Raw genomic sequence first — 26,017 nt, 5'->3', positions numbered from 1 at the left:
TATTTGGGCCTCAGCTCTGGTTCTTTTCATCTCCGGAGAAGGAACGTGTGTACCAGGAGTGTAAAAAAAATTAAATAAATAAATATATATATATATATATATATATATATATATATATACACTAGCAGCCCGCCCGACGTTGCCCGGGGCAGAAGTGGGCTGGGGGCAGCATTTTAAGGCTCTGTGCACTCCCGCCCGCACCGACATTGCCCAGACCGCATCCCTCCCGCCTCCCGCCTTGCCGCCGCCCCCGCCGCCTGCCCCGACATTGCCCAGCCCGCCTCCCGCCCCGACATTGCCCAACTCGCATCCCGCCTCCCGCCCGCCTCGAGCCTCGATCCTCCCGCCCGCCGCCCGCCGCCCGCCTCCTGCCGCCTCCAGCCTGCCTTTGCCTTACCTGAGCCACCCGCAACGGACTTCACCGCCACTCCTCGCCGCTCTTTACTTACCTGAGCCGCCCACTCCGGACTCCACCGCCTCTCCTCACCGCACGTCACCGGTCCTCCCCCGCATGTCGTCATCACGTCTAGGTCGCGGTCAGCGCTACATCGCGGCCGGCGCTAGTTTCAGGGGACTACTTTGTTTTGACATTTTAAGTTTTTTTAATTTACGTTTTATTTTTATTTTATGTCGCCTATGTCCATCTGCACACCCTGAGGATTCCAACAATGTATTGGGTGTGTAGATTGGCGCTGTGGTTCCCGTGTTTACCTTGCCAAAAGGTTTCGGTTCTCTCTTTATACTAGTAGTATAGATATAAACAAACCACAATCCTGAAGAGTCTTCCTCTTGGAACGGAAAATCAGGTACGGACCGCCAAGTATATTAAATTAACCAGTGCTTTATTGTAGATTTCAGCAGCATGACGTGTTTCGACCGAGTTTCCCCGGTCTTGATCACATGACATGTCAGGACCCAATAACATCCATATATAGTAACACCATAAGAGCAGTCCCTCCCACTCTCTTCGTGAAGCTAAACAACAGACTACTGCTTTGTCATAACAATGTGACTTTTGTAGCATGGCAATATAGTATCAATTCATATATAAATGTATATAATGAATTATTTACATTATTCACTGCAAGTTGATACAAATATATACACATATATATACTACCGAAAAAAGCATACAAAATTATTGCATATTTGAAATACAGGGCAAGTGCCCAATAATATGGTAATATCAATTGCCAAATCGTCATGACACTCTTTGCATATAGATCTGATGATGGACTAAAGTGCATATTGCTAAGTTTTGTGCAAAGAATAGTGCAATGTGCTTACAAAGGTGCTTGTGATAAACACAAATCCGGGCCAACTATTTGATCATAGTTGATCCCCTTACCAACTAAATTATATGATGCCAATGGGTGGCTGGGCAGATGTTCAAAACCCTAATTTCATGAATGTAAAGTGCAACAATGCAGAATGCAGTACATATACTTAATGTAGCCAGCCAAATCTCAGAGAACATAGATCAGTACATTTTCTGTAAATTTCATCAATTTCAAAAACAGTTATGACTAACAATCAATGCGCAAAATCAGCAGTGCAAATCAGCATATACCAGGCGGATCAATTAGAGACATCATAATAATACTAATTTCTACAACTCCATAGACTCAATTAAAAAATCGCCGGGGGCGTGGCCAAGCAGCATGGTCGACAGGACGTGAGCTCCACCAGCTCCGTCCCGAAGACCGCAAAAATCCTTGAATTTCTCCTGCCTGGGCTCTCTCGATAGCCGAGAAGTGTGTCGGAAGGTGCTTTGACCCCACCGAGACCCTTGAGCCGAAAGAGTGGACCTGAACCCCTCCGTGAGCGGTGATACAGGTCCTCCTGGAGGCGACGACGGCGCGCTGAATCACGCGACGCCGCGGTCTGGGGCTGCACTATGGAGCCGGACTGCGGGCGACCCACCCTGGGCTGCCGGCATGAGCGAGCCGCCTGATGAGAGCCATTGATTTTGCCGCGACTCCCGGAGCGGCGGTGGAGGGGCGGAAAGCGGCGGCTAAGTGACCCTACTGCTGGGAGGTGAGGAGGGAGTCGGGACGGAGGCGCCGTCCATTTTGCGAAGTGATCCTGCGGCGGAGCTCTGACCCCCCGCTGCCACTGCCGGAGACTGTATGCTTGGCCCCCGGAGTGCCTGTGCCCGGTGGAGGGGGACGTGCCGCTGACCTGCCCTCTGCTCAAGGCGTGTGGTGAGCGCGGAGGGCCCGGGTTGCTGCGTGCCTGACCGGGCCTGGCCCCCTTGCTGTCTCCTACGAAGGCTTGGTGCTTGCCTCCCTCCTCCCTCCAGACTGCGGACTACATTCTGACATTGCCCTTCGCCGCCCTGCTACATCGGGGGGAGTCGGGGAGCAGCGCCGATGGAGCCGCGGTTGGGCTGCGCCCCTCCCCCACTCACCCGTCATCTTGTGAGCTGTGCCGGGCGGCCCTCTGGCGAGGCCGCGACCTCTTGTGGCGGGGTGCGCCTGCGTCCCTCCATGCCCGGATCCTTGGGGCCTGGGAGCTGCTCTGCTGCTAGACTGAAGGGGGTGAAAATCGTGAGGTGAGGAGGAGGTGGTGCCTGCGATCCCACTTGCATTGATCCTTATTGTCTCGGGGGGATCCCGAATCCTGGTCCCCCAAGGGAGGGAGGCGGATGCGTACTGCCCCTGCGCTGGCATAATCGCCACATTGATTGGACTGCCTTGGGCACTGCCTGCGCTGCATCACCTGTGAGTCCAGGTGTGGCCACACTGCGCCTGCCGTTCCTGACCTGGACTAGCTCAGGGGGGCCCTCTCTGGCCGGCCGGACTTGAGGTGCACGCCTTGTACCATACTGAATTGCGGCAATAGCTATGGCGGCCCGCAAAGATCGTGGTTCAAAGACCTCCCAGCCTAACACGATCGTGCAGTACACTACCCCTCGCCTGCAACCACAAAGGATCACGCGGCAGACGGGACCTGACGACAGGGGTGCAGACTTGGCGGAACCGTCCAGAGCTGAAATCCTCAAGGCTATACAGGGTTCACACTCTGCCCTGGAACGTCAGATAGAGACGGTCTCTGTTGATGTAAACCTGTTGCGAACAGACCTTCGCAAAGTGGCAGACAAGGTCTCAGACGCGGAGGGCAATATCGCTCAACTACAGGGGGAGGTTGCTTCTCTGCAAAAATCACTTGCCCAACTTACCTCTACTACCCGTGCGTTGGAAAGGCGCGCCAAGGATGCGGAAGGGAGAGCGCGTCGGAGCAACATAAGGGTCCTGGGAGTACCGGAACGCTTGGAGGCGGGGAACCCTGAACGCTTCCTAGAAACTTGGATCCGTACGCACCTGTGCCCGACTGGATTGTCCAGCGTCTTCATAGTGGAGCGGGCACATAGGGCCCTGGTGCCCCCTCCGAGACCGGGGGAGGCTCCTAGAGCCCTCATCGCAAAAATCCTGAACTACAAAGACCGCGACTGTATCCTCAGAGCGGCGAGAGAGTCGGGGCCCCACATGATCGACAACAGTCGCATGTCAATTTACCCTGACTATACCCAACAAGTACAGGAACAAAGGAAATCCTACTTGGGAGTCAAACAAAAACTACGTGACATGAAGCTTCAGTACATGCTCCTATATATTGCCAAGCTTAAGGTGCTTTCCCAGGGCCGGGCACACTTCTTTGAGACGCCAGCGGAGGTGTGGGAGTGGCTTGAGATTAGAGGGGATGACCTGCCCCCGGGTGAGAGAGGGGGCTCGCGTGAAACTTGGGGGACCAGGCCACAGAAGAGGCGTCGTGGTAGGAGAAATCGCCGCTCTGGGTCCCGTGGATCTCCTGAGGCTCGACCCACGGTGGGGCCGGATGGTGCTATCCTGATGGAAGAGTGGCCAACGAGAGCTAGCTCGAGTTCAGCTGGGGCTACTGCTCCTGATGAGATCTTGGTGCCGGACACTTTGCAGGAAACACCGTTGAACACAGACTCCACGGCTCCGGTGGTCCTGGAGACAGCCCTACCCGCACCGGGGTTGGAATGATCTCTTGTCTAATAAATCACAGAGTGAGGGGCCCCCCGGGGTTGGATGTGAGGCAGATCTGCGGGGGAGAAACAGTCAAAATACATCAAGGAAAAGATAGATCTGCCCCGTATTTGATCAAGGATAGGCTCCTATAGAGTCCAATCTTTTTCAATAATCACCCATTTAAGCGCTCACCAAATAGTCAAGGCCAGATTAGATTTAGACAAAAGCATTTTTATAGAAAAAATATCGTTTTTATTATTATTCCATATTTTTTATATATAGCATATATGTTCAACATTATTTTTTAGAAAATTTCACAATTGCAAGATAAAAAGAATACATATACAACCCATCAACCTTCCAACATTCAAACTACAACATATTCATACATCACAAACAGTCATACTCGTACAAGATTCATTCATGCATTCAACTCAGGTAAAATTTAGGACAAATTGCTCTGAGAACATCCTGAACATTCCTCTCAGCCATAGGCCGGGGATAGATGATAATAAGTTCAAGGTAGATGGTTTCAATGCCGACGCGCGTTTCGGTGCCTGGCCAAAGGGTAGGCCGCACCTTCGTCAGGGCAAAGGAAAGGAGGAAGGGGTTGTACTCAATCGTGGGAAAAATGCTTCTGTTATTCAGGCTCTCTTGAATTTAAATCCACATCTGCGTGTAGCGTGCTGCTGGAGAATGATAGCAGGTTTTTTCCTTTTTTAAGGGCAAGCTTTCGACAACTTCCTGATATCCTAAATGTGGATTCTGGTGAGCGACACGCGGAGCGTGGAGACAAATTCAGGCCGAGGATCGAGGTCTGCCTGCTAGGTCGCGTTTGGCAGTTAGAACAATTAAGCAGTTTTCCGTCTTTTTCACACCGGGAGGTTCTGGCGGTTGGCAGCTTACACAATGCACCCGCGTTCAGCCGCAAAGATCAGCCCGAGCAGTGTTTTCACCAAAAGGGGGCCGTCACAGTCTGACGGGCGGTGCTTGTGGAGATTCCTCTTCGCTTCCCATCCGGCAGCCGGTGGACGACCTAATGGTGATTATTGAAAAAGATTAGACTCTATAGGAGCCTATCCTTGATCAAATACGGGGCAGATCTATCTTTTCCTTGATGTATTTGGAATGATCTCTTGCCTTAACTTGAATGAGCCTTCTGTGAACCTGCCCTTAATTGTGCGATCCTGCACTGACTTACAATTCTCTGACCTATTGCATTTCATCCTGGTCGTTGGGGCCTTTTTGAATAATGGTTGGTACCGCAGTACTGGCGCCTGTGTGGTCTGAGTTACGGGGGTAGGAGGGTGGGGGTGGCTGTATTTTTTGAGTGATATCGTATCCACACTGCTGGCAAAGCTGAGAAGACATGTCTGGGTAATTTTCACAGGATCATTGGGTCTTTCGGGGAGCTGGGAGGGTGGGTGGGTGGGGTTGCTTTGTTGTGTGTGAGTGTGTGTAGAGTGTGTTGTATGGAGTGGCTGTGCACGTCCAGGCACTGGCGGGGGGAGAGCCGGGTGGCGGTTTTGGTTGTTGCTATCCTATTGCTCGTGGGTGGTGGGGATAAGGGTGTTCTTGCAAAAGTTCCGTGTTTTGGGTTTGTTGGGGGGGTGGGATGGGGTTTGTGACAAAGATGATACTGGCATTATGTGCATACTGGTTCCGATTTGTGGGGAGCTTGTCCATAGAGCTGCGCCCCTAGATTTACATGTAGTGGGGGCCGCATGGAGGCGGTTCAGGTTACACCTACACTGTGGCCCATCTGGGCGTAATCTTTGGCCATGGGATTTAAGTTTTTAACGTGGAATGTGCGTGGCTTGGGCACGTGCACTAAGAGACACAGGGTCCTCACCTTCCTTAAACGTCATTGGGTCTCAATTGCTTGTTTATAAGAAACCCACTTAAATGACGACGGCGCACAACGGCTGGCCAGGAAATGGAGAGGCCAGATCTTCCATTCCTCCTATTCCACATATGCTAGGGGGGTCCTCATCTGGGTGGCCCCAGGGATTCCTTGTGCTGTCCAATATGTAGAAGCAGATGTGGAAGGCAGGTACATATTAGTGAGGCTCAGACTAGACGACAAAGAACTCCTGCTCCTTAACATGTATGCCCCGAACACTGATGACCCGGCCTTCTTCTCTCAGATACAGGATGTTGTGGCCCCGAGTCTGGACGCGCCCCTCCTTTGGTTCGGGGATTTCAATTGCGCACTGCATCATGAGCTGGACCGTCACCCGCCCAGAGCGGGCACTAAGCCCCGTATGACGGCGCGCTTACAGGAAGTGATGCACAATCTCGGAGCGGTAGACGTGTGGCGTATCTGCCACCCCGCACAGAAGCTTTACACATGCTACACCCCGACGCATGGCACACATAGTAGGCTGGATCGGGTTCTTGCGGCTAACCTTACCTCTTCTCTTACATTAACGGTTACACACCAGGCCCGATACCTGTCGGACCATGCCCCAGTTACATGCCTGGGGAAGTGGCCTGATTGCGCGGCGCGGCCGCGCACGTGGCGACTGCCAACTGACCTGCTCCAGGATCAGGTGGCCAGAGATCATGTGGTGACGTCGCTGTCCGACTACTTGGACCTCAACTGGGTGGGGGATGACCTATCCTACTCCACCAAATGGGAGGCTCTGAAGGCAGTGGTGCATGGAGCGTGTATGGGCCTATCATACGGGGTCAGGAAACAACTATTGTCTGACTTGCAGGCTGCGGAGACTGCGCTCCAGCGCGCCCAGTCCCTGTCGGATCCAGACGTGTTGGATCACCAGGCGGATAGTGTTGCCCTGGTATCGATACACGACATACTCACACGGCTTGATAAATTTACACTGGGCCAATACAGGCAACGTCTCCATCGTGAAGGAGATAAGTCTGGCCGCTTGTTAGCCTGGATACTTTGTCGAGAGTTCGCGCCTGAACGAATAGTGGCCCTACGGAACCCCAGTGGCGTCATTGTCCATTCTGAGACTGATTGAAAAGAAAAGGAGAGTACCCTGCCGCAAGATATAAAGGCCCTAGTTAGAGGGTCCAGGAGATATACATAAAGGGGTGATTAACCTAGGGTTTGACACTGAACATCACAATCACATGGTCAAATCAAATAGACTAAACAGTTCATATTGAAAAATATATATTTTTTATTTTTAGTTTTCTGATCACACAGATATAAAAAGTTTCTTCTTGGAATATAGAAATATATTTTTTAGTGTATCAATAGTGCATATATATCATAGATAAAACAAACAAAAACGAAAACGAAGGGGAAATTTTTATATCTGTGTGATCAGAAAACTAAAAATAAAAAATATATATTTTTCAATATGAACTGTTTAGTCTATTTGATTTGACCATGTGATTGTGATGTTCAGTGTCAAACCCTAGGTTAATCACCCCTTTATGTATATCTCCTGGACCCTCTAACTAGGGCCTTTATATCTTGCGGCAGGGTACTCTCCTTTTCTTTTCAATGGTTCTTCCCCCCTATTTCCTGCCATATCCTTAAGCTACCCACGGGGAACCCCCTTCTTTGTTCATTCTGAGACTGATGTCCTTGCAGTTCTTCGAAGCCATCTACAAACCGTGTATGAGGCTGACCTATCAATATCGGAGGATGTCTATCACTCGTATCTTGAAGACCTCCACCTTCAGACCCTACCGGACGCTGCGGCGAAGGAACTCGATGTCAAGTTGACACTGGGTGAGATTACCGCGGCAATAGCCGCCCTCCCCCGGGCAAAGACCCCTGGTGGAGATGGATTTCCGGCGGAGTTTTATCATGCTTTCGGACATGTCCTGGCCTCCCCCCTCTTACAAGTCTACAATGAGGCTTTGCGTGCTGGCACCCTTCCACCCACCATGAATCAGGGTGAGGTGTGTATGATCTTGAAGCCAGGCGGTGACAAAGCAGACCCCGCAGCTTATCGCCCTATCACATTGATGAACACGGATGCAAAAATCCTTACTAAACTATTGGCCACTCGCCTTGCCCCGCACATGACTCACCTTGTCCACCCCGACCAGTGCGGATTTATCCCGGGTCGTAATACGGCGATGAATTTGCGTCGCCTAAATCACATATTGCATGAGGTGCAGGGACGGGAGGGCCCTCACGTGTTGGTCTCAATTGATTTGGCCAAAGCCTTTGATACGGTGCACTGGGGTTATCTCATGCCCGTGCTCCTGAAAATGGGGTTCGGACCTCGATTTCGCGACTGGATCCGGGTGCTTTACGAGGCGCCCCGATCCAGGGTGCGCCTGGGATCGGCCCGCTCTGACGAGTGGTCATTTGGGAGAGGCACCCGGCAGGGCTGCCCTCTCTCCCCCCTCCTATTTGCCCTTGCGATTGAGCCCCTAGCCGTTTCTGCCCGCACGGAGTTGCACGACTGGGGTATAGTGGTGGGGGACACCGCCAATGTAATCTCCCTCTACGCCGATGATGCGCTTTTCTACCTGACTTCCCCAGTGGAGGCCCTCCCCGCCTTGCTGCGGCTCTTGGACCGTTTTGGCGCAGACTCTGGACTGCGCATGAATGTCAACAAGTCTTTGGTGTTTCCGCTGACTAATGCTGTCCCTGACCAGGATACGGATCCCCACCATTTGGGCCTCCGGTACGAACGACTGGCATTCCGGTACTTGGGTATTCAGGTGGCCACCTCTGAAGAGACTCTCCTGACGTACAATATCGACAAAATTCTCGCGGCCTTCAGTAAATCTATTGCTTTTTGGAACACACTCCCTCTCTCTCTCATGGGGCGCTTGGCAGTTGCCAAAATGGTGATGCTCCCTAGAGTCCTCTATGTGTTGCAGAACACTCTATGCCCATTACCTCCCAGAGTGTTCCGCACGCTGAACTCACTCCTCACCTCCCTACTTTGGGCAGGTGGGTGCAGTAGAGTCGCGTTACACACTGTAACGAGGTGTTGGGACGAAGGCGGCCTCGAGGCCCCGAGGTTTGACCTGTATTACTATGCGGCGCAACTTCTCCCGGCCGCCAGATGGTTCGCTGAAGACGAGAATTGGGAACTGGCACTGTTGGCTGGTACAGCCAATGATAAGGACCTGCAGGAGGCCTTAATGCAGGGTCGGGGAGCTGATGGCACTCTGCCATATGTGGTGAGACACACAGCTAGCATTTGGCAGCGGTTTGTCGAGAAGGTGTTGCGGCGTGCGCCGTTCCATAGGGAGCTCCAAATTTGGATATTGGCCCCGATACTCAAACTAGAGGAAAATATGTCCTTTCGAGAGTGGCGATCGGGCGGCTGTGAGACCCTTGCGGATCTCTACCCAAATGACTCCTTCGTGTCCTTTGAGGGTGCCGTGGACTCTTTTGACCTCGGCGAGGGCCAATACCTGCATTACGGAAGTCTTCGGGATGTGGCCAGGACAACGTGGCCCCAATTCCCAGAGGCGCCCTCGCTCACTAATACCTTGGACATCATTCTATCCTGTGGGAGAGGTAAGCGCCTGATTTCCCTCCTTTACTCTGCCATGCGCAGTGACTCGATCCCCCCGTTGGCGCCGGCCTGGGTGGCTTGGGAGGCAGACCTGGGGATAGAGTTGGATCCTGCTCAGAGAAAGCGGATTGGACTGTTGACTCGCAAAGTCTCCTGCAATGCGCGTTTTAAACTTATACACTTTAATTTTGTCCACCGCACTTACATGACACCTGTCTCCCTCCATCGTATATCGGCAGATAGACGTCATGATTGCCCTAGATGTGGAATGGAGCGGGCGGGCTTCCTACATCTAGCATGGGAATGCCCTTTAGTTCAGGATTTCTGGCGGAGGGTGGTGGTGTACATTGCCCATGCCACACACCTTAGGTTGCATTTGGACCCACTCCACTGCCTGCTGGCGTTAGTGCCTAAGCCAAAAAAGAAAGGTCTGTCTTATAAATTTCTGCAACTCTTACTAGTTCTGGCGTGGAGACGGGTGGCCATTACTTGGATGGGTCAGAGGGCGCCTGAGCTCTCGCATTGGTTGAGGGATGCAAAGGAATGGGCCTTGGCAGAGGAGACTCACATGCAACGCACCCGCAAAGATGGGAAGCTCCAAGATTACTTACTCGCCTGGAGGACAATGTGTATGGAGGGGCTGGAGGGGGATGATTCGGACGCCACTAGCGCTGAGTTGCTTTCGTCTGCGTCCTTGGAGTCTGGCTGTGAGGGGGGGAGTCTGATGGGGGGAGTTTAGTAGCAGTGTAGGGGTCCCTTGTGGTCACGCCGATATTCCTTGATAGATACGACTGTACTTAGTTGTGATTCCCATAAGGCCACACTGAATTGTGATGACTGCGACCTAGTTGGCCCTTGCATGCATCTCCTACTTTACTCGGATCAGCACTAGCAATGCCATTCATGGGGTAATTAGTTATGGTTAAACTGTTATGTAGTATAGAAATGCGACATGAGAAAACTGGCGTAGACACTGATAACGCTTTTAATGATACTTGAAGCACAAATGCAATTTTCCCTACTAACATACATACTTTACTCCTGCGCCGCCCTGCCTCCGGGATGTGGGCCATATATGGCTGTGTATCGACATTGGGACTGCTTGTTCCTACTGTTTGCATATCAACTGGGTTGCTGACTGTATGCTTTGTGCCTTTTTACTATCTTCGCCACAATAAAAATATTTAAAAAAAAAAAAAAATTAAATCGCCAAACTTAAAAACCTCACAGACACCGAGTATAATCAGTAAAACAGGTAAAACACAGTAAAAATAAGGCTAAAAATCCGACCAAAAATCAATCAAGCTAAAAAGATGTAAAATATATAAAACCGCATTTTCTGTAAATAGCAGCAATAGAATATAAGTGCAACATTTTAACGAGGGGATCTAAACATAACTTATGCATACATAATAAAAACCTGCTAATAAATAACAATGTTAAAATTAATGTTATAAAAAAATATGAAGGTCCTCTCCAGTATTAAGGCCATTCGGCATCTTAGTGTCAAGCTGTAAAATGTATTGACTCTCCAGCTGCTGCAACTCCCTTTCTCGGTTGCCCCCTCTTAATGACCTGGGTACTGCATCTATCACAAAATAACATAGATCTTTTAAGTTGTTTTGATGTACTAGCTTAAAATGCATTGCAACCGGATAGCTGGGGTCTGAATTTACAATTGCACGCAGATGTTGTAAAATGCGATTAGAAATTTGAAGTTTGGTGCTGCCTATGTACTGGAGGTTGCATGAACATTCCAGTACGTAAACAGCATGGTCAGTTTTACAGGTAAACATCCTCTTAATTTTGCACGGGGTGTGTGCAAATGTATCCATATATTCCTGTTTATTTACCCCAAACTTGCAAGCCCTGCAAGAGCTACATTTGTAGAACCCTGTCCTGTTAGAAAGCCAATGTCCCGTAGTGCATACTTCCGGACTAGTTTTGAGAAGTGCATCCTTAATGGAGGGTGCCCTTCTAAAAGTAACAGATGGTGTTTCATTCAGAAAAGGGGCAAGAGTAATGTCAGTTTTCAATATAAACCAATTTTTATTAACAATATTTCTGACTTGTTTTTCATGCGGCTATATGTAGTTATTAGTCGAACCGCACTATCCTCTGTATGTGGATTTCTCTCTCTCCCTATTCCTGTGTTGCTGGTGATGCTAGGCAGGACAGTTTCATTACCGATGTTATGTACTTTAGTTAAAGCTATTTGTAGGTCCTTTGGTTTGTATCCCCGAGCCTGAAACCTTTGTACTGAATCCGCTAGGCATTGTGTAAGATGAGTATTGTTGCTTCATATTCTTTTAATTCTTAAAAACTCCCCATATGGGATGCTTTTAATCAGGTGTCTGGGTTGGGAGCTGCTAGCATGTAGCTTTGAGTTCCCTGCTGTTGCCTTGCTATACAATTTAGTGTGGATGATATTATCATCAATATAGACCTCAACATCTAGGAACTCTACTCGCTCATTGCTTATAGTGGCAGTAAATTCAAGATTCAAGTCATTGACATTAATAGCATTAACAACATTTTGTGCTGATTCTTTTGATTCACGCCAAATTATGCACATATCAACTATGAATCGCCACCACTTAATAACATGGGTGGCAACCGCTCCCCGTGAGTGTGTCCAATGACATGTTCCTCCCACCAACCAACATACAAACACGCATAGCTGGGGGAGAAACATGCCCCCATAGCCACTCCATGTAGATGCTGATGCACCTCCCTGTTAAATAAGAAAAAGTTATTCTGTAAACACAATTCAATCATTTTCAATAGCATTTTGTTGTGCTGGTAAAACTGCACGCTCCTCTTAGATAAAAAGTGTTCTACTGCGTGCAAACCATTGCTGTGATTGATGCTGGTATATAGGGAGCATATATCCATGACTATAACATGGTAACTTTCATTCCATGTAACTTCTTTGAGTTTGTTAAGGAGGTGGCCTGTGTCCTTAATGAAGATTTTCCACATACTCATGTAAATAAAAATCCACATATTTAGACATAGCTTCAAGAAGGCTTTTTTGTGCCAAAATAATCGGTCGTCCAGGCACAGGAGATAATTGTTTATGTTAGTTAGGAATAAAATATAAAGTTGGAGTGATTGGATAATCATTCCTAAGAAAATGATGTTCCTGTTTATTAATCAGTACTTCTCTCTTCCACTGGGCCATTTCTTTAAAAACTTGATCATTTACTGATTTGAGTTCCTGAAATGAAGCTTTTTTATAGCACAAAGGATCATTCAGATGTCTTTCCGCTTCCTTTAAATATGCATCTCGAGGCCACTTGTCTGCTTTGTTGACAATTACATTACCATTTTCATAAATTTTCCGCATGAGTTTGGAATATTGTATCTCAGAATAAGTTCTTTGATTATGTTTCTGTACAACAGTGTGATTAAGCTTCTTTAAATCCTCAATTACGCAATCGCTGAAGATGTCTATTGCGTCCTTGGGCATAAGAGGTATGAAGACTGATGCTGGGCGAAATGGACTCACTGCTGCACAACCACTATCAATGCCCATTTGTTGGAGCACTTCCTGTGTCCTTATATATACAGCCAGGATCCCAAAGAAAGACCATGCTGGGTGAAACACCGGAGAACTCCGAAATGGGTAAAAAAAGTTCATTATTGCATATCCATGCCAAGATGACGCGTTTCGACCGCAAGCTGCGGTCTTGATCACATAACGATTATTAACAAATGAACATGTAAAAATAGTTTCATTAATACCTTAAACTAAATATACAAATATATGCATATACATATTTTTCTAAATAAATATTTTTAAAAGTACAAAAAACGTAAAAATAATAACAGTAACATAAATTATATGTGCACATAATAATAAAATTAACAATTAAATAATAAAACAAAACAATTTAGTTAAAAATACATTAAAAATAATATCAATATTACAAAATATTGAAAAAATACAAACCATTAAAATTAAACAATAGGAAAAATAATAAAATGCCTACAATTAAAAAGAATTAGGGACATTGTTATACCTTACACATCCTACATTTACTATTATCACTCCAACATACACAAAAACAGGGAAATTCATGGACTTCGGGGGTTAGATTTACTATTCCCAGTCTAAGCAACAGGAAGGAAAGTGTTGGACTGCAGAGATGCTGCATATGCCATGGTAACTCAATCATATTTTTGGGAAACATCTAACTTACAATAGCTAAAACAAATTACAAAATAGCAAATTCACACTATATACATTTAGGGTAAATGTAAATTAGAGAAAAGATACTACCCTCCCTACTAACCCATAAAACCACAAACACAAATAAAACAAATACACAATTAAAATAGTATTTAAATAAACATAAATATCAGCAATAATAAAAATAAAATGCATTATAGAAATAATATTAGGTACACCTATCAAAGCATTAGAACATATTTCTTATCACACCCAAAAATTAGAGAAATCATGATTTAAAATGTACATAATTATCAATAAATTAATTAAATAATATAAAGTTTATAACATGAGAACTTCCCATCCTAATCCACTACAGCCCCAACTAGCCGCTACTAATATGTAAATTACTTATTGAATTATAAAATAAAAACATGTTTTAAATTAACAAAATTTACTTTAATAAAATACCAAACTAAACAATTAAACAATTTACATAATTGATGAAGTATTGAAATCACAATTAAAAAGTAATTCACATTAGAAATCAATTCATTTTAATCTAGATAGCTTCCCACCATATTCTCCTGCAAACCCAATAAATTGATACTAAAATATAAACTGCTAATTAAATGATAACATTTTTTTTAACTTAAATACATAAAATGCCAATCAAACTATTAAACAATTTACAGAGTTGGTAACCAATTACATATTTAATTGAAAATTAACTAACATTAAAAATAAATCAATTATAATGTAATCAACTTCCCACACCATTCCCCAAGAAACATAACAACCCACTACTACATTTTAAATTACTAATTAAATATAACAAAATTTAAATAACACAAGAAGCTATGTTTAAAATTTTAAAATAATTCTACCATGATAACTAACACTTAAAATGAATATACTAATATGTATTACTTAATTAAAAAAATATTTATTACAACTATATTAAAGAAAACTATATTAAATACAAAGGGCCTCATTTATGAAAAATGACGCATTGCTGCGAGAAAACGGCGATGCATCACTTTTCATTGAGCCCTCCTTGCGACATCAAAAATGCATCATATTTACAATATGACGCATCATGTCGCAAGGAGTTACAGATATGTCAGGCGTAGGATATTGATGCATTTGCGTCCTAGAAGTGGTGCAGCGAAATCTTATAGATTTCACTGCATCACTTCTATGACCCTTACTTGCGTCGGAACGTCCCCCCTGCATACATTATACCTGGCGCAGGTATAATGTGGCGCAGGGGTTTACAAAGTGACGTATCTGCTTAGATGCATCACTTTGTAAATATGGTGAAACAAAGCACATTATTTACGCCTCTGGTGTGTCACAAAAAGTGACGCACCGGCGGCGCAAAAGTGACGCAAGGGCTCATAAATGAGCCCCAATATTCCTAAAAATGACAACACATACAACACAAAACAATATTTTTACCTTCGATATTCTGTCCTACAACATCTTTGCAAAGAAGATATTTTTGATACAATATTCAGGAATCAACATTTGAGTCGATCACCCAGGTGCCACTGGAGCACCGTTCATTGCTCTCCTGTTTACCAGGACCCGGCGGCTTCTCCCACTGAGGTACTGAGGCACTGGCAGGCTGTTACAAGCTTCTCTTTCTGGATAGGCAGACTGCATTTGGGATTAACCGCTAACACTGCTGTAGGCCATTTGGGACAGGTGTCATGCAGCTGTGAGTTGGATGAGATTGAGAGCTTGCTTGATTGAACACACCACTGTTTGGACTCTGGCCATGCATATCTTTTGGTGCTATGCAGCACACTGTGGTTATGACCAGACTGTTTACGAACAGTGACAGTGGGAGCTCTAAGCTGTCTGTAGATAATGGCAGAAGTCTCTCTGAGCTATTGACTGCTGTCTGCTGTAGAGATACAAGATGGGCTGAAAGGGGTTGCACAGCCCACACACAGACAATGGGGAAGTGTAATCAAAGGCATATGAGCTCTCCTTTGATCGCAGGAAATCGTTGCATTCACTGGCGATGGCAATTTTCTCAGGACACCTTGGGGCTTTTGCTCGCTGATATATATATATGAAATAGACATTGAGAAGCATGTATGGAATGATAGAAGCCCTGACAATGTGCTTGAATCATCTAATCCAGCTTCTAGATAAACCAGACTCTAGGATAGACATGACGAAATGCTGAATTTTGGAATGAAAGATGTCTTAAAATGGGACACAAATACCAGAGGTGATAAGGCAAAAAATGAAGACCTTGAAACCAGGCCCAAGAAGAAGAGCATGTATTATTAGGTTCCCGGAGTCATACAATATGGGTAAAATGGAGTCCTTTATCGAGTCCCTCCTTCCTGAGCTGTTTGACAGGAACAGTTTTTCACTGTTGTTCATTGTGTGACACACATAATTCACTTGTGCCCATGCCCGTACAGGGGGCCCCCACAACTGATAATCCCCCATTTGCTGAACTTTAGAGACCACGGTGTGATGCTACTGATGGCAAAGGAGAAATGTGGCGTGAGCTACTCTGGATCCTCTGGATCCTTTTCTCCATATATCACACTGAGGGCCTCATTACGACTTTGGCCGTGTGACGCTGGGTCCGCTCCGCCGCCACACCGTCAAAGCCAGATTACAAGTCTAACTCGTGTCTGGCTGGCTTTTGCTATGATGTTCCCATGGTGATGCCCTGAAAATGGGCACAGCAATGGGAACTCCAAAAACAGTTCCTGCACGGCCAGACTCGTAATCATGCCTGGAGTGTCTAGGAGGCTTTCCTTTGGAGCGAAAAAGAAACCCCAGAAAATAAAAATTCCCTATGCCAGGCAGTATACTGCACAACTGAAAGTGACACAAGAACAAAAATCAAGCATATTTAATGATGCCCAGACGGCTCTGGCAATGCTCAAGAAAAAGGTTGTGAAGTTCCACTGGGAACATGGAAACTGAGCACATGAGCGACAAAGATTGAAATTATAAAAGGTACTGCAATGGCACTTATTATATAACTGCAGATCTGCATTATCTCTATGAGATTGGCACTTGGCTCGGTAACACTCAGATTAATGCACTTATTGCAGGCTGCGATGCATACAGATGTGACGGCTTTCCAATTGCCCTATTGCGGACACATGGTGTTCTTTCAAATCATTGCTATTTCAAGGTTTCATTACTGAGTGCCAGTCTGCAAAACAAGACTGTCACAAATTTTATGGCAAGACCGGAGGCTCCTATTATGCTTTCTTATCTTGCCTTTATTACCACAGCAGCCAAGATAAGTAGAAAAAACTACAGTTCCCAGGGGCCCAGGTAAACAACACTGGCCAATGGGAATGTAATAAAAACGATATCTAACAACCAATCATGACTTAGTAATCTATAAAACGTCATATCTGACTGCCCAGCTTCCTCTTTTCTTGCTGCTCACAGTCAGATAAGTGTTTTATCTTCGTGCTCTTATATATTTTCCCCATTGAATATTTAAATGTTTCCATTACTGTATATTTATTGTATTATTATCTAATATTTACTGTTACCCCGAGGTTATTTTCATTTGCTTACTGGCGGTTCTCACCCGCGTTTCGGTGTCCCGCACTTTTTTCCCCCGCGGTCGCGTTGCTCTTGGTTCGCCCTTGTGGTGCAGTTCCCCGCTCACGCTCACCGAGAGTCTCTGTTGCCGGTGCCTTTTGTCTCTGACCCGTTCCCGTCAGGCTCCCCAGCTCTTCAGCGCGTTCCAGAGCTTTCTCACCTCGGTACAACAGGGCTTCACTCCTGGTCCTTTTGCTCGTCTCCCTGAGTGTTTTTCTTCGGCGTTGCCTCAGGGCCCGCCATTTCTGGGAGTGTTTCTCCTTTCGTTCCCTTCCTTCTGTAATTCTATTAACCCTTTCCTACCACTCTTGTTTGCTGGCTTTAATTATGGAGTTGGACAGCTCTCCTGAGCGCAAAGAACTGAATGAGGAAGGTGAAGCCTTCAGAAACGACCTAAACAAGTTTATTAATACTTGTGTTGAAAATGCAGTTGAGGCGTCTATGAAAGTATGGCAAAGGGCATGGAAAACTCCATGTTAGGTCTCTTGTCCAAAGCCTTGGCCGAGTCTGCGGGGGATAGCAGACATAAAAAGGTGGTTTCCTCTGCTCCTCTTCATGCTTCAAAAACTGCGTCATTGGCGACAAGCGAGGTTTACTCGCGTTTGATTGAGGACCTAGTGCCTCCCAGTCCTCCTAATAAGGAGGGGTTGTTGAGCTCTGTGGGCAAGCGTAAATACAAATCCAAGCATGCAGAGGCACCAAAGAAATTGGTTATTTCCACTATATTGGACAATGATGACAACATGGCTGACGCAGATGACCTTTGTGATCTTTTCGATATTACTGACCCTCCCCCCTTTCTAAAAAATTCAGGTCTGATTCTTTTACTTTTGAACCTGTTATGGACTCGGAAGGCGTTCCGATGTTCGACCCTTCCTCCATACACATTATTTCTACTGAATGGTTTCCTGGCCAACATGTGGGTGCATATATTTCAGCCAGGCTTTGTTTTCCTTTAGAGTCCACAGTCAGATCACAGCTCAAATCTGAATGTCCTAAACCCTCCTTGGCGGAGAAGATTGCCTTGGCTCCTTCGATTGACCAACCTCTGCTTACTTTTTTCTCCAAGTTTGGGAAGGACCCTCGTAAGGGTGTTGACAAGGCTTGGTCCACTTGTCAAGATAAACTTCTCGACGTGGTAGGCCCTTTGGCACGTATTTTTGATATGGCAGAATCGGCCCGGCTGGATGGTTCCGATCTTTCAGCAGACGAGGTTTCCATGTGGGCTCAACGCGTCTTCTGGGCAACACCAATGCTGCCATCACGCACGAACGCCGTAAAGAACTGCTTATTAAGCTAGATCCCAAGTTGGCCAACTTAGCTCCTCAAGATCCAGGAAATAAGGCTAATGGTCTTCTTTTCGGGATTTCTGTGGTCAAAGACCTTAGCAGATTTGTGTCCACCTTCGCCTCACTAGATATGACTCAACAGTCTATAAAGAAGGTTTTCTTGCCCTGGGTTTTTGGCCGGGCCGGCAGAGGCAGGGGTCGCTCTTCCGGCTGTCCCTACAACAATCAAGGCTCCAGAGGTTCCTCCCATTCTAATTCTCATGATTACAAGCCCCAATTCTATCTGCAGCGGGGCAGAGGATACAGAGGTCACGGACAAAAGAACTACCGCTCCAACTACAACAACCAACAAGGTATGCTTTCTCCTCCTCCCCCAGTGGGAGGACGTTTAAAGTTATTTCTTCAAAAGTACAGATCCATGGGTGCTAAATACTGTTCAGGGTTGTTCTTATAGAACTTTACGTGCCACATTTCCAGACTACGTTCCCTCCTCCTCTGGTTTTTTCAAACGAGATGTCCCAATTGATCTCAGCAGAGGTTCTCTCCCTACTTCAAAAACAAGCTATCTTACTCGCTCCCTTCGATCCTTCAGGCTTCCTAAGTTCAATTTTTCTTGTTCAGAAAAAGAACAAAAAACTGCGACCAGTCATAAATCTAAAATGGTTCAATCATTTTGTAGTTTATCGCCACTTCAAGACGATCATCCACTTAAGAGATACCCTTCGCCCAAACGACTGGATGGTCAGACTGGATCTGCAGAACGCTTATCACACTGTCCCCATTCATCCTTCTCATTCCAAATTTCTTCAGTTCCAATGGCTGGGCGTGACCTATCGTTTTCATGTTGGGCCTTTACTCAGCACCTTGGTGCTTTACCAAACTCCTGAAACCTGTGGTAGCTTTCCTTCGATCACTCGGGATCAGGCTCATTATTTATCTGGACGACATTCTAATCATGAGCTCGAACAAACAACGCCTGCTAGCCGATCTCCAAACCACGCAATCCTTGCTCGTGGATCTGGGTTTCCTCCTAAATCACGAGAAGTCAATGCTTAGTACTTCACAGACTATTGAGTTCCTGGGATTTCCGCTAGACGCTTCCACGTCTTCCCTTCTTCCTCAATCAAAGGTCTCAATTATCAAGTCGGAGATTTCCCTTGTTCTTCGGTCCGACCACATCTCCCTCAGATCACTGGCACGAATTGTCGGCCTGCTCTCCGCTTCTATTCAAGTCATTTTTCCGAGCCCCCTTCATTATCGGGCGCTTCAACGTCTAAAGATCAGACACTTGTGTCAGGGCTTGGCCTACGACGATCTCATCGCCTTGGATCACAAATCTCGCGTAGAACTTCAATGGTGGATCGACCATTTAGATTCGTGGAACAGCCGTACCATCTTCGCTTCTGCCCCAGATCTTGTATTAGAATCAGATGCAAGCCTGTCAGGTTGGGGCGCCCGCTGTGGACTAATATCGACTGGCAGTACATGGTCTCTCGACGAGTCCAAATTGCACATCAACTGTTTAGAGATGCTTGCAGGTTCCTTTGCAATCCAAAGCCTGTCAAAAGAGCGAGTGCGATGTTCTATTCTTCTTCGAATGGACAATGTTTCTGCGGTCCGTTATATCAATCATCTCAGCCGTACCAAGTCTAAACCCCTAGCAGAGTTGGCGAAGAGTCTTTGGGAATATTGCCTATCGAAACAACTTTCCCTGACAGTGGAATATCTCCCGGGAGATCTAAATGTGGTGGCGGATTGGCACTCTCGTTATCTCCGCGACTCCAGCGATTGAAAGCTGTTGCCATCTGTCTTCCACTCTCTCTCTCTTCTGTGGGGTCCCTTTTTTATCGATCTCTTTGCCTCCCGCCTCAACGCCCAGTTACCCTGTTTCTTCAGTTGGCATCCAGATCCTTCAGCTTTATCAACGGATGCTTTCCTCCAAGATTGGTCCCTCCATCTCAACTATGCTTTCCCTCCTTTTTTCATGATCAGCAGAGTTCTTTCCCAAGATCGGCAGGTGACCTTCCTGGTCATTGTGACTCCCTTCTGGCAATCCCAAGTTTGGTTTCCGTCCCTGTTGGAAATGGCTGTGGATTTCCCGGTACTTCTGCCGACTCGCAAGGACTTACTTCTGAATCCCTTGGGTTGTCCTCACAGCCTGATTCTAGACAACTCTCTGGTGCTGACGGCTTGGAAAGTTTCCGGCCTTTCCCTCCTGACTTCCTCCTTTCACAAGAAGCTTTGCTCTTTATCAGCAAGGCCTGGGCCCCCAGGACCTCCAAAGCTTATAAGTCCGCCTGGTCTCTTTGGGCAAGCTGGTGTATGGAAAGGCATGTCGATCCCCTTTCAGCCCCTTTAACTGTTGTGGTCAACTTTCTGGCCTTTGAGGCTAGTGCAGGTAAGTCCTACAGGACGGTTAATTTGTACAGATCCGCCATTTCCCTGAATCACTCTCCTATTGATGGTAAGCCAGTGGATGTACACCCTTTAATCTGTTGTCTCCTGAGAGGAGTTTGTTTGTCCAAACCTCAGTTGGCTAAGTATGGGATGTTTCTGTTGTTCTCAAACTGATCAATGACTGGCAGGATAATTCTGCACTCTCGTTAAAAATGTTGTCAGCTAAACTTACCATGCTTTTATGTTTAGTTTCCATTAAACGTGTGTCGGATGTTAAAGCTTTAGATATTTCTTCACGCCAATTTTCTCCTACAGGTGTTGTGTTCCAGATTCACAGAACAACTAAGACTAAATTGAATACTGTGTTTTATCCCTATTTTCCCTCTCATCCCAAGCTATGTATAGGTCAATGTTTAAAAGTTTATGAGCAACGGACTTCTGATCTCAGATCGCCCTCTCATTCCCAACTCCTAATTTTTTTCCGTAAACCCCATCTTCCTGTCTCTTCTGCTACTCTGGCCCGGTGGGTGCATTTGATTATGTCTCTTGCGGGCATAGATGTCTCCCTTTTCGGAGCCCACTCCACAAGAGGAGCCATGGCTTCTAAAGCCTTTTGGGCTGGCTCCCGTCTTGAGGACATCCTGAGATCAGCAGACTGGACCAATGACAATGTTTTTCGGATGTTTTATTGCAAACCTATTGATACTGTGGCTTCTTTAGTAGTCAATATGCTTTAAACAAGCATAATAGGAGCCTCCGGTCTTGCCATAAAATGTAGATTTTCCTAGTTGTTATGACGAAAAGTCTTAATTTTATTAAAGACACGGAGGCTAGTATTATCCCACCTCTACACTGCTAACCTGTGTTTCTCCCTCCCTTCAGTGAATCCGGCACTGCCACCTGCATCGCCGTAAGGGTCCTGTTTCTCATCAGATTTGGTCTCCTCCTCAGCAGTTCTTTCCTCCGTCCAGATTGGAGTCCCCTACAGCAAATCCTGTTGCTCCCTTCTCCTGGATGAATATGGCCCAAGAACTTTGCTCCTTGACTTTGGCGTGTTCTATCGTTTTGGCAATTGTTCCTCTTTTTTCTGACTTTATCTGAGCTGCTCGTCAGCGAAAAGAGGAAGCTGCGCAGTCCAATATGACGTTTTATAGATTACTACGTCATGGTTGGTTGTTAGATATCGTTTTTATTACATTCCCATTGGCCAGTGTTGTTTATCTGGGTTCCTGGGAACTGTAGTTTTTTCTACTTATCTTGGCTGCTGTGGTAATAAAGGCAAGATAAGAAAGCATAATACTCGCCTCCGTGTCTTTAATAAAATTAAGACTTTCCATCATAACAACTAGGAAAATCTACATTTCACACTGGACATCTTCACATAACTCCTGAGGTCTTTCCACCCCAGTGCTGAGCTCTTTTTTGGCTATTTGAGGAACTTTTGCACTTAGTCCTCCATAACTTTTTCCCAACATAAAGTATCCATGTCAAATATGCATCCTTTTTTCACAACATCATGGGAATTCTAAAGGTGAACAGGGTTAGTGGATTCCCTCATGGACGTTGATTCATCAAAATACCTGGGGTAGCGGAATAGACAAAACATGCCATGTGACCCCCGCCTGATGTCACAGGAAGTCACACAAACCTTGACTTGGTAACATCACAGGAAGTAACATCACCTGTCCTTTGACCCACCCGAAGATGTCACAGGGAGTGACAGTATGTGGCCATTAGACCCCATAAAATCAAAGGAAGTGACATTGCATGACCGTTGCCTTGCAGTGATAAGGAAGTGATGCATCTAACTTTTATTTACTTACATCACACACAGAGGCTGGGAAATCTCTACCGATATTAAAGTACCCTTTAAACAGACAACCTTCAAATCCTATTGAAAATGCAGCTACAAGCATTGTTTCAGTTAGTATCTTCAGATATACAGTTAAGATAATGTAGCAATGATTAAGAAACTATCAAATAGTGTACAACAATGGAGAATACACTAGTCAAGTTGAAATGAGCCATTATCAATATCAAATAACTTATAAAATGGGAAAGTTGATGGGCCTATGATGTTCAAAATAAGTTCACTTTATCATTTGTTTTAGAAACTAAAAGTACCATGTAATTAAATCTCAGTCTTGGATCACAGATAAGAGTGCTATTTAATGCAGATCCCAGCAACTTTCCTTTCCATGACATGGTATAGATACTCCTAAACCTGCGGAGCCATTAAACCTTTCCAGTTTTACTATCATTAATGTAGTCCACAGAAAACATTCACATCACTGGTACAGTATCTGTGTTGAGGAAATATGCGTGTTCTGCATTAGCATACCTTACCAGCAACAAACATCTTATCTAATAGTCAGCATGCCCAAAGGCATGAATGCTTGCCATACAATGCATTTAAAAATGACTTCATTAACCACTGTTCCTAAGCAAAACTTTCCACATTTAAAAATTCATCACACACATATACAGAGACAATGAATCATACATCTGTAAATCAATGTATAGAAAATGTTTTATAAAGCAAAGGAGACTACTCGGTCTAGGACTCACCTGTCATCCATACTGGTAGGTACCTTTTAAGACTGCTTGGGCTGGAGAAGCACAAACTCAGGATTCCAAACAAAACACACTGGTTACGGTTTGCTTTAATAATAAGACTTTATTTCTACACAAACAAACGTTTCTTAGCAACATCATTATAGAAAGACTGGGAAAAAACATAGCTTTCTAACCTTTACCATGCAACTTGCAAGCAGCTCTTAGATGGCAGTTCATAGCTCAGTGTGCTAGATTACAAATGCAACTTAAGATCTGCTCACTAACAATAGACTCTGTGACAAAAGCAGCAACCCACTGAGCTATACAAAAAAGATATTGTTCTTTGATTTTCATGGTGCATGTTCTTAGCAGCAAGTATATTAAACCCTGTGCTACCTTAGATAAGTGAAAACTGCCACTAGACAAAACTCCCATCTCTCTGCAGCAGGTACATCAAGAAATCACCAGAGTTAACTGGACACTTTTATTGTTGCCCAAAAACTGCTGTATATATATATGGAACTTTGCAGTGCTTTTCAAACTGCTGCACTGCTACAAAACCGGCCCACACAAATAAACCTGCCCCCCACCCTTCCCGTCTCCGGGGAAAATGCCCGGCAGTCACCAGATGCCTGGTACTGCCATTCCAGCCTTTGTGGTGTTCAAAACAGACAATGTCTTGTTGGCCAGTCCGCCCGCACTCACTGACATGCGTGTGCATGCTGTGGCTACACGGAAGCAGTGTTCAACATAAAACAATCGCAATTAATATGTTATACACATTACCTAAACAATGACTAGACCACTAGAAGGGTGGAACCTGAAATGTGTGCTCTTTAACAATCATTTCTTAAGTTTACAGGGCATTTGAAAATCTTGTGTCAACTTCAAAAATAGGTAATCTTATCTTATTTAACTTGTTGCTTCTGTTAGAGGTGTGCTCAGGGTCTGCAGTTCACAGAGTCACAACGACAAGCACCACCACAAGGGAAATTGGAGAGTCGAGACTCTAGTTGAGTTGATATGAGTCAGTCAGTCTTACTCTCACACAACCTCACCTATCCCGATGACCGTCCAAGGTCCCATCGTCCGACTCAGTGAGAGAGTGACAATTAGGTGAAGCAAGTCCCTCACGGCCAGGTCCCGAACATGCATTGATTCTGGACAGTCAATCTAGAGTCTTGACACCCAGCACCCACACAGCAGACCGAGTCTAACTTGACCCTGAGGCTGTGCCGCATCAAAACAGCTTTTACTGCCACGCAGGGGCTGGTCAACAATTTTTTCCAGGGCGTCATCATTGGTAGTGCTTTTGTATGCTACCAGGCTGACGGCCCTGGGACCTGGTCAACAGTACCAAACACAGTGGTACACAAACCGCACCAGGCACTGTGTCCTCAGCTAGGGTAGGGTGCAGCAGCTGCATGCTTGCACTTAAATAACGATAGATTAAACCCAGATCTGTGACTGGGGGTGAATGTTTTGCCATTGTGCAACATTCCGTCCATAATCTTGTGTAATTTGCAATTTACAAAAGTAATACACGTCCACTAGACTCTTCTGGTTGCAGGATATATAGGGTGCGTAGGTTCCCAAAGTTCCCGAGGTACACAGAGCCAACTACTAAGCCATGCCTTACAATGGTGTTTCATTGTGTGCAGAGTAGAGAGCATGCCATATAGTAATAAAGTGAAAAATAGGTAGGAAGGAATCCTGTTGATTTCTGAAATGTTCACCAGATACTGAGTTTAGGAGCAGTTGTTATTTGTACATCTCTGAATGTGTTGGATACCCATGCTAGTATGTAATTTGGAGGGCATCTTACAAAATATTTTCTTGCTTCTACACTCACATTTGGATGGTTCCTTCACACACAAAGGGTTAAAGGGCAGTGTTTAAAGACCTAATGTGCATTTCTCCATATAATAATCAAGTCCAGACAAAAAAATTAAGCTGGCTCATGAACTAATCATATTGGAGGGTTACTGATCCAAAAGTTTTACCAATTGAAAAAAATCAGGACAGAAATTCTCACCCACCCTTAGGGTTCCGGCTTATTGTGCAGACGAGTTCACCATTTCTGTTGGATCTCGGCACACCCACAGTCAAGACACCATTAGATTGCAGACAAAAATGTTTTGGGGCGAGGATGTAGCCTTGCGGTTAGTGCTGTTGAACTCAAAGCTGGGGAACCGGGTTCTAGTCTCTGCAACTACGCTCAACATCCTGTGATTCTGGGCAAATCACTTAATCGTCCCGTGCCTAACAAAAATGAATGTGTCCGTCTGTAACGAAACTGGTGCTCATGTAATGCACTCTGATACCCGAGGTCTCGGGTCTAGTTTGAGCTATATAAAACTCTTTAAACAAACAAACAAGTATAAAAAACATAAGACAAGAAAGCAGGCCTTTCCCATCTATACAGTCAGGATCTTTAGCAACATCTCTGTATCCATCAGGACCACGCCAACTCTGCTTCAGTTTAGGAAAGAGTTAAAGACTCACTTCTTCAAAAAACACTACATCACAATGCATTAA

Source organism: Lissotriton vulgaris, chromosome 6, assembly GCF_964263255.1.
Source record: "Lissotriton vulgaris chromosome 6, aLisVul1.2, whole genome shotgun sequence".
Classification (NCBI taxonomy): domain Eukaryota; kingdom Metazoa; phylum Chordata; class Amphibia; order Caudata; family Salamandridae; genus Lissotriton; species Lissotriton vulgaris.
This window is presented reverse-complemented; position numbering follows the sequence as displayed.